This window comes from Rhincodon typus, chromosome 3 (genome assembly GCF_021869965.1).
Source record: "Rhincodon typus isolate 14 chromosome 3, sRhiTyp1.1, whole genome shotgun sequence".
NCBI classification, from domain to species: Eukaryota; Metazoa; Chordata; class Chondrichthyes; order Orectolobiformes; family Rhincodontidae; genus Rhincodon; species Rhincodon typus.
Window position 1 is genome coordinate 53,734,453 of NC_063334.1, and position 8,310 is coordinate 53,742,762.

Here is an 8,310-nt window from a genome sequence, read left to right on the forward strand (position 1 = left end):
TTGGAGTACAAAAATAAGGAAGTTTTGCTGTAATTGTACAATATTTTGGTGAGACTATGCATGAAGTATTATGTGCAGTTTTGGTCTCTGTGCCTAAGGAAGAACATACTTGCCTGGAAAACTGTATAAAGGCTCACTAGTTTGATGGCTGGCATGAGAAAGCTGTCTTTTGAAGAGAGATTGAATAGAATCATAATCATAGAACCCCTACAGTGTGGAAACAGTCCAGTTGGCCCACCAATTCTGCACTGGCCCTCTGAAAAGCATCCCAGCCAGACCCATGCCCCTACCTTATCCCAGTAACCCTGCATTTCCCATGGCCAATCCACCTAACTTACTTAAGGGTGGCACAGTGACTTAGTGGTTAGCACTGCTGCCTCAGAGCGCCGGGGACCTGGGATTCAATTCCACCCTCAGGTGACTGTCTGTGTGGAGTTTGCACATTCTCCCCATGTCTGTATGGGATTCCTGCAGGTGCTCTGGTTTCCTCCCACAGTCCAAAGATGTGCAGGCTAGGTGGATTGGCCATGCTAAATTGCCCATAGTGTTCAGGGATGTGTAGATTAGATGTGTTTTAGAGGGATGGATCTGGGTGGGATGTTCAGAGGTTCGGTGTGGACTTGTTGGGCCAACGGGCCTGTTTCCACACTGTAGGGATTGTATCATTCTAGAAAGAAATAAAGGTATTCTTGATGAAAAGTATTTGACCTGTTACAAAAACAGAGTGCTGGAGAAGCACAGCAGGTCTGGCAGCATCTGCAGACAGAAAAACAGAGTTAATATTTCAAGTGTGGTGACCCTTTGTCAGAGTTGAAAATAGCTGGGAAAGGGTCATATTTACCCTGATGAGAGAGAGAGAGGTGTGGTGTTAATGAATAGAATACACAGAGTCGGAGCCTGGAGAGAGAGAGAGAAAAGAGCAAACAAACAAATAGTTGATGATAGGCTGAGAAAGAGATAAATCCTCGTTAGGTTGCTTACAAGATGAGTGAAAAATTGAAAATATGTTGCATGTGCAGGGAGAAACCTATACAACGCAGGAACCAGGGACAGTAACCAACATGGGGGAAAGGTGTTCACATTCTGAAATTGTTAAACGCAATGTTGAGTCCTGAGGGCTATAAGGTACCTAGGTAGAAGATGAGGTGTTGTTGTTTCAGCTTGCATTGACCTTCGCTGGAGCACTGCAGCAGGCTTGAGAAAGAACTGTTGGCCAGGGAACACTGTGGTGTGTTAAAGTGGCAGGCAATTGGAAGTTTGGGGTCATTTTAACAGACAGAACATAGGTATTTAGCAAAATGGTCACTCAGTCTGCATTTGGTCTCGCCAGTGTACTGGAGAGCACATTGTGAGCAGCAAAGACTAGATTGAGTGAAGTGCAGATAAATTGCTACTTCATCTGAAAGGTGTGTCTGGAGCCTTGGATAGTGAGAAGGGAGGAAGTAAACAGGTATGTGTCACACTTTCTGTAATTGCATGGGTTCTATGGGTTATAGTGGGTGTTGAGAGTGGAGAAGGAGCAGACCAAGGTGTCCTGGATGAGACAGAGAAGGGGAAACTGGAAGAATCTCTTCTTGTATTGACCTGTTGCTTATTTGTGTACAAAACATTGGCTGGTGGTAAAATTTGCTTGAAATATATAGATATTATTTTTAAGCTAGAAAACTGTTGGTGATGCCCTGTGCTACATAATGTATTTGTGTGTCACAGTGAGAACTGTATAAAGTATTGGTCTTCTTGTTTAAGGAAGATGTAAGTACCCTGAAAGAAGTTCAGAGAAGATTTACTGCATTTACACTTCGAATAGGAAAGTTATCATGTGAAGAAAGGTTGGATAGACCAGACTTGTGTTTGCTGGAGTTTAGAAAGGTGAGAGGCAATGAGATTGAAACAAATAAGATTGTGAGGAATTTTGACAGAATGAATGTGGAAAAGATGTTTCTTCTTGTGAGATGATTTTTAGAACTAGATGTCACTGCTTAAAAATAAGGTGCTGCCCAATTAAGACAGAAATGGGAATTTTTTCTCAAAGAGGATTGTAGGCCTTTGTAACTCTCTTCCTTAAAAGGTGGTGGAAGCAGTTTTCTTGAATATTTTTAAGGCAGAGATATAGATAGACTTTTGATAAGCAAGGGGGTGAAAGGTTATTAGGGTAGGTGGGAATGTGGAATAATCAGATCAGCCAACATCCTGTTGAATGACAGAGCAAACTCAAAGTGCCAAGCAGCCTAGTCCTGCTCTTAATTCTCATGTTCATACGTTGGGGTAAGTCCTGACTTGGCTCTGATGTACCTCTGTCTAAAGTCTAACAGCTTGCCAACATTTATCATCAAAATACACATTTCAAGAAATGACCAGTTTGGCAAAGCTATGAAAACTGGATAATGATCTGTAAAGTGTGACATCAGCATTAGGGGATAAAAGGGAATTAAATAAAATAACCGTTCCATTAGTTTTATTTTTTTTTAAAAAGTGAATTAAATGAGAAATTGCCTCTTAATGTCAAGAGTTCTGACTTGCTTCACCTGTAAAGCAAAATAACATTTGAGCTTTTATCTTCAAGGATTTAATCTATTCTTTCTTAGATACAGAGCACTCTTTATCTTAATCCCATCTCATAGAATTTAATAATGTACACTCTTGTTGCCAATAATCCTTTAGTTGTTGGCTGTTCAATGATTTTCAACCACATTTCCCTTTTATTGTACAGCTTATATACTCATCCATACATGAGAATTGAGCTTTTCCAAAGGACCAGCGGCAGAAAGGACAGATAAGCTGAAGTGGATTTGAATCACTGTGACTGAACAATATTTGAGAAGAAGGAAATTTGATCCAGTAATGCTATACTCCCCCTCCTATTCTGCCACAAAACAGCGTAGGAAGGGAGTGAAACGTAAGAAAGGTTGGTTTTTTCACGATCACCTGCAGAATTATCAAAATAAACATTGAATACAGCTTGTATGGACCAATCAATAACCCCTGGGACAGAATTTTAAATGTCAATGTGAAATAATGTAGTAACAGATACACAGAATGGCTGCCTGAAAAAAATCCTGCTGCTAATCTCATTGTTAATTCAAATCATATTAATTTTACACTTTTTAATTTCATAAGTTACTCATAGTACATATCTTGTTAGTCTGCCAATCTGCTATATTTAGTTATCGCTTAAGGGTTTATGGCTGTACATTGTCATTCATATACACTATTGCTATGGGACTGGATAAGGGGGCATAAAAGACGCCAGGTGGCAACACACAGTTGGAATAGGAGTTATGTATCCAGACTGCTACTCAGGCATTAGGAGCATCTTCTAAGTGGGTTCAACATTCAGGTTCCCTAGCCCCCTTGGGCATTTTGAGTCCGGCAAAGTAGCATTCATGTTTATAGAGATCAAAGTCACAAAACCATCTTCCAAATATTTACTTTTCAAGTGTTGACAAACAGAATTCTTGAATATTGCTAAAGGACATTTTACAAAATGAAAAATAACAAAAAATGGCAACAAAGTTTTTTTTTAAGATTGCAAATTTCAAATGATCACAATCTATGCCACAAAAGGGTGCTGTTTGGTCGGGTAAATTGACTCTGATTGATCAATGGATTGCCACTATAAAAAAGCGGCAGAGAACTATTGGATCCTCAAGCCCCCAGTTTATTTACATTTGCCTGAAGCAGCTCACATTCACACACAGGACACAGTCTCTGCAAACAAAAGGAATATGTTTGAATATGGTGCATATTTTGAATTATCCAGGAACTTGCAGTGATTTTTTTGACTGTAGTGTAAATTGTTGTGACGATTTGAAATTGGGCATTTTTGCACTTAACCTGATGAATGCAAGATGAAAAGCTTCCATGTCATGTCTCTCTTGTCAACAATATTCAAGTTCTATTCTACCAAAGAGAATTCTGTTGGAGTTCTGCGTACACTTGTTGCTCTAATGTCCATTTTTACATTCTGTATACAAGAAGGGGAATCCAAGAGCGCTGGGAAACTATTGAACTGATTTACTGATTTCAGCGTTTGCTAAGTTGTTTCCTCAGGCCTCAAAACAGATATATTGAATTGAATTGAATTAGCTTCATTGTTACATGTACTCACGTGAGTTCAGTGAAAAGTTTACAAGTTGCCACTTATCAATCTTAGGCACCATCTTAGGTACCTAGGCACAGATTCTTGAGTACAAATTCTTAGGAAAAAAATAGAAAAATTGAATGTGCTTCAGTTAAAAATGAATACAAGTTAATTTTTCTATAGGTAAGAAAGAATGAAGATGTCATGATATTTTTTAGAGTTTTCACAAAATAAAATGCACATGTTTCGCTTTCATTCACAATTTTAAGCCTTTCGACTGAGCACCACACATTGTCATTTCAGATAAATTAGACGAAATGGAAACACCTAGATGAAATGTGGATGATAAATATCATAGAATTCCTACAGTGTGGAAACAGGCCCTTTGGCCAACAAATCCACACTGACCCACAGAGCATCCCACCCAGACCCATTTGCCAAAAACCCACCTAATCTACACATCCCTGAATACTTTGGGCAATTTAGCATGGCCAATCCACCTAGCCTGCACATCTTTAGACCGTGGGAGGAAACCAGAGCACCCAGAGGAAACCCATGCAGATACGGGGAGAACGTGCAAACTCCAGACAGACAGTTGCCTGAGGGTGGAATTGAACCTAGGTCCCTGGTGCTGTGAGGCAGCAGTGCTAACCACTGAGTCACTGTGCTGCCAAGCTAATTGGCCTTTCCTTTTTTTAACTGAGGGAAAATCGAGGCATATTTTAATACCTTGATGGCAAAGATCATCCAGTTAGCACAAGCCAGGAACTGAACTGATCACATTTTGATTTGCATGGCTCAATTCCTCATCAGAAAGTACTCTTGCTAATAGTTTCCTATTTGCTAAATCATCAGATAAACACCCATTACTGGAAATAACCAGTGTAAGGAACAAGAATAAGTGTGATTGGACAACTAATCAAATATGGAATTTATCACTTAAAATACTGGCAGATAGAAACGTATTGTTTGAATTTCTCTTCAATTACTGAATTTACTCAGTTTTCAATTGCTATCACTTCAATAAATTTATGTTTTCACATAAAAGTAAAAATTACAAATAAATGATAGAGCATTGTGAAAGGAACAATTTTGTATAAACAACAGAGATGCTTTTCTCAGTCAGTTAGTCAAGCAGCATCAGTTATTGTAAGCAATTGTTCTTGCTAAACTTTTTCATACATATATTAGAAATAAATCCCCACAGGGGTTTTTCATTCCTGTGCAACAGGGCCTTCAGCAGCACATGTTAATGGTGAGAGAGGTCACCGGGAAGGGAGCCTGAGAAGTTGAGTGGGATCTCACTAGAGAAAAGGGCATCTTTGACAGGGAGAGGCCTCATGGAGACAATAACCTATCCATCAGGTAGCATAACACCTCAAGGCCAAATGCCTTCCTAATGAGGCAGAGCAGCAGAAGTGATAGAGAGAAAGCAAATTGTGCACTGCCTCATGGGCCATTCTACCACATTGCAGGTCTGCAGGTTGAGAATCAGGATGATAAATCACAAGAAGGCACATAGCAACAACTTGTGACTCTGACTAGTTTGTTTAAAGTTTTAGCAAGGATCTGTAGCTCGGGTTGTGGGTGAGGTTGTTGACTTGCTCGCTGAGCTGGCTTGTTTTCGTTCAGACATTTTGTCACCATGCTAGGTGACATCATCAGTGAGACATCCAATGAAACAATGTTGTTCTACCCCGCTTGGAACTTATACTGTGTGGTCCGTTACGGTGAGTAGTGTCATTTCCAGTTTTGATATGTATAGGTTTGTATATGGGGTCCAATTCTATATGTTTGTTGATTGCATTACGGGTGGAGAATCATGTCTCTAGGAATTCCCGTGCATGTCTATTTTTGGCTTGGGCTACTATGGTTATGTTGTCCCAGTTAAACTGATGGCCTTCATTGTCTGAGTGTACTGATGTGAAGGAAAGTTTGTCGTGCCGTTTTGCTGCTAGCTGATGTTCATGTATTATAATGGCTAGTTTCCATCTCAGGACTCATTGCAGAAGCAGTCATGCAAAGACTAGAACACACCACCCACCCCAGTATTCAACTGAAGCTGTGGATCCGGTACATAGGTGACACAGTTGTCATTATTAAACTCAACAAATCGTCAGAGACCCACCACTTCATCAATAATGTATTCGCAGGGATTAAATTCACAAAGGAAGAAGAAAACAACAATCAACTTCCATTTCTGGATGTTAGAGTTGAGCGTAAGACCAATGAGGAATTCCAAACCTCAGTATACAGAAAAGCAACCCACACTGGTTAAATCCTCAACTCCCACAGCAACCACCCCAACGTCCACAAACAAAGCTGCATTAGGACACTATTTAAATGGGCCACGACAAACTGCAACACTCCGGAACTACACAGGAAAGAGGAAGAACACCTATACAAAATCTTTGCTATGAATGGATATCCTTGCTACTTCATCCGCAGAGGCCTACTAAACAGACAACAACAGGAGAACACAGTATGCCCTAACACACTGGCCACACTGCCCTACATCAAGAACATATCAGAACTAACAACAAGACTCCTACGACCACATAAGCCCACAGCCACTCCACAACAAACACTGACAAGGATTAAAGACCCCATCCCCACAACATACAGAACCAACGTGGTTTACAAAATACCATGCAACAACTGCCACAAACATTACATCGGACAGGAAGGAAACTAGCTATCAGAATACTTGAACATCAGCTAGCAGCAAAACAGGACGATGAACTGTCTTTAACATCAGTACACTCAGACAATGAAGGCCATCAGTTTAACTGGGACAAATAGTAGCCAAAGCCAAACATAGACACACACGGGAATTCCTAGAGGCATGATTCTCCCCCGTAATGCAATCAACAAACATACAGAATTGGACCCCATATACAAACCCAGACAGATCAAAACTGGAAAATGGCATTACTCACCACATCGGACAGGACAGGATAAATTCCAAGTGGAGTAGAACAGCATTGTTTCATCGGACGCCTCACTGATGATGTCACCTAGCATGGTGATGAAACGTCTGAACGAAGACAAGTCAGCTCGGCGAGCAAGTCAACAAACCTGACTAGATGTCATCCTCAAATCAAGGGGCAGCCAAAAGCTGTCCACAATGACTTGACAGAGAGACTCAGTTCAAATGTAGTGAGGGATGGACATGAAATTCTAGCCTGGCCAGTGGGGGAAGAAAACATTTTCTCAACTAGATATGAACTACAAACTTAATTCTATGTATGTGTGTGTTTCCTCATTCAGCCTTCATGACCATTCGTGTTTGTAAAGACCTTACGTCAGTGGAATAAAGGATCTCTGCTTTATAGCCAATGGTCCCTCAAAACAACATGGCTGCACACTTGTCCAGCCGCTCCAAGGTTCTGTGCACAGCAGTGAGCATCGGCTCACCGACAGGGGCATTGATGTCCGGTTCTGGAAGATGCTACTGCACACTGGACTCGATGACCTGCGTAGCCGAGAAGAAAATTAGAGGTGGAACTCAGCACAACCTTTGTGCCATCTGTGTTTAAATTTCATGTTGCATCCTGACGACACTGTCAACTTTCTACCTCAACCAATGACACCTCCCAAAATTGGAGCCAATCGATTATTTATCTTATTTTCTGTTAGTGGGTCCGCAGGATATGGAAATTTGCTGCTGTGTTCCATGTTTAAATAACAGAAAGTACATTTCATAATGCGAAATAAAGTGGTACACTGTACCTCTTGTACTTGAGCCCATGGTTTGGAACACTGCAAGATAATAAAGTATCAATTCTTTTCACATTTTCTCATTACTATCTTTTCTCTGGTGGGTTTGATGGTGAAATAGAGAAGAAGCAAGAGGAAACAACATTACAAGCTAAATGCACTGGATGCTCTGCCTAAACTGTACAGCTCTGTGCATCTGGAAAAGACACAGAACAAAACCTCGTGGGAGTGACAGATATTGTAAATGTTCTGAGAATTGTATTGAGTAGCAAGCTTGCCAATTTTCAGATGAAAATCAGCACAGCAGATTTCAAAATGAACAAAAACAGAAGATGAAGAGTCTCACTGATCATTAACTATTTTGATACAATTAAATGAACAGTTTAATTTCTCTTGCATTCAGACTTCTGATTTTAAGTAAATTAAATCTCTTGACAATCAACAATCAATGTTCTTCTTGTGACAACTCCTTTAGACTTCAACACAATGAATTTAATAACTGCAGCGAT

The 8,310-nt window shown here is 40.3% G+C and overlaps 1 long non-coding RNA gene across 2 annotated transcripts in view; it reads left to right on the plus strand.

Annotated features, from left to right (window-relative positions):
* The window catches only part of LOC125482812, a 34,420-nt gene extending 26,359 nt beyond the window's left edge, over positions 1-8,061 (plus strand). For both annotated transcript variants that reach the window (XR_007261788.1, XR_007261787.1), the window contains exons 2-3: positions 2,711-2,905; positions 7,352-8,061. This is a non-coding gene — a long non-coding RNA (uncharacterized LOC125482812). The remainder of the gene's footprint in view (positions 1-2,710; positions 2,906-7,351) is intronic.
* The last annotated feature ends 249 nt before the right edge of the window (positions 8,062-8,310 follow it).